General features: G+C 37.0%; 1 pseudogene across 1 annotated transcript; it reads right to left on the bottom strand.

The window, feature by feature from the left end:
* Positions 1–236: 236 nt before the first annotated feature.
* LOC149208760 (AP-2 complex subunit sigma pseudogene) lies at positions 237–997 on the bottom strand (annotated as a pseudogene). Its single transcript, XR_016252159.1, has 2 exons — positions 457–997; positions 237–272 (listed from the first exon to the last, which is right to left on the bottom strand). The product of XR_016252159.1 is annotated as an AP-2 complex subunit sigma pseudogene (transcript).
* Positions 998–1,404: the final 407 nt, after the last annotated feature.

Raw genomic sequence — 1,404 nt, 5'->3', positions numbered from 1 at the left:
ATTCATTTAAAACATTTGAAAAAGCATTGTATTTGTTAGGGAACAAGTAGTGAGTGTATGAATGAATGAGGGCAATTATTATTTATTATTTATTTTTTCTTTTTATTTTATGTTTTGTGTTTTTTTTATTATTAGAATATTTTTTTATTTTTTTTTATTTTTTTTTTCAATTGAAAAAAAAGAGCAGGAAAAAAATCTATTACATGTGCCGGAAGAGAACAAATGAACCCAACTACTGTCAGCACTATAGAATTCAGGTTGAACATCAAAGCCTGCATACCTCAGAAAAGATGCAACTAATTAAATCAAATCAAATAATAAGGCACTAAACAGAGAAAAACAATGCAGACAATAATGGGGTCATACAATCAAATATTTAAAAAAATATGACAATGTTGTCAAACTGCAAGCAGAAACAGCAAAAAAAGAATAATGCAGGAGGTAATTTTCTGCTACTTAGGAGATGTCACACTTGGATCATGCAAGCTTCTCACTCCTGCCGTTCCAACTCAGTCATTCTTTCAATAATTGCCTTTTTACTTGTTTCTTGCAATTCCCCTGCAAGGATAAATTCATCCAATATCAAATATACCTTGTGAAAATTGAATACTAGGTCAAGCTCACATACGTTGCTGAAGAAATGATCCAATATCTCAACAAATAAATGAATGCTCTCCAAATAAGCCAGTTCATTATCAGTTATGTCCACGCACATGGAGAAAAAGAGGCCTGCATATCGCCTGTAAATCACCTTGTGTGTTCGAAACTCTACAAAATTCGTGAATTTTGGGTCTCTGTTAACGACAAGCCGATGCACCTCATATTCGAGTTTATGTTTCTCCGATTCCTCGAGTGGAATTTGGCAAGGCGGGTCTTTCCTTGTCTGTTCTGAAGCAATATAAATCGGATCATGGTGCCTGAGAACGAACGGATCCGGTTCCAGGGACAAGAAGTCGCGACACGGGCTTCTCTCCTTGGCTCCAAACGACAGGAGCTCGAGAGCTCGATGATCATGCAGGACTTGAGGGGGATTTTCACAGCTGCAAAGATATGATACTTGACATGCAACAATGCATAAAGCAAATGGCAATCAGCCTATCCACCTGACAGAGCCTTCAAAAGACAGATGTACAAAACCGTTTTTATTCACGCAGTTAGCAAAATAGGGCTCTGAAGAACCACGATTTCCTCTTAGACCGTGAGGAATTTAAGCAAACGATTTCTGGGTTATATAATTCGTTCTATTATGAAAAAAACCCATGTCTTCGTTTGTCTAGATTTTCCCTGGTTTGAACACAGACTGCTTTTTAAAATTGACGTTTTTAAAGGGTTGCGTTTCAAAACCTGTGAGGTGGAAGACTGAAACAGAGGAACATGAGATGGAGTCCAATGAACTGCTATCAG

Source organism: Pinus tabuliformis, chromosome 1_2 (genome assembly GCF_031772625.1).
Source record: "Pinus tabuliformis cultivar Carrire ecotype Pingquan chromosome 1_2, CPIR1, whole genome shotgun sequence".
Classification (NCBI taxonomy): domain Eukaryota; kingdom Viridiplantae; phylum Streptophyta; class Pinopsida; order Pinales; family Pinaceae; genus Pinus; species Pinus tabuliformis.
This window is presented reverse-complemented; position numbering and strand designations above follow the sequence as displayed.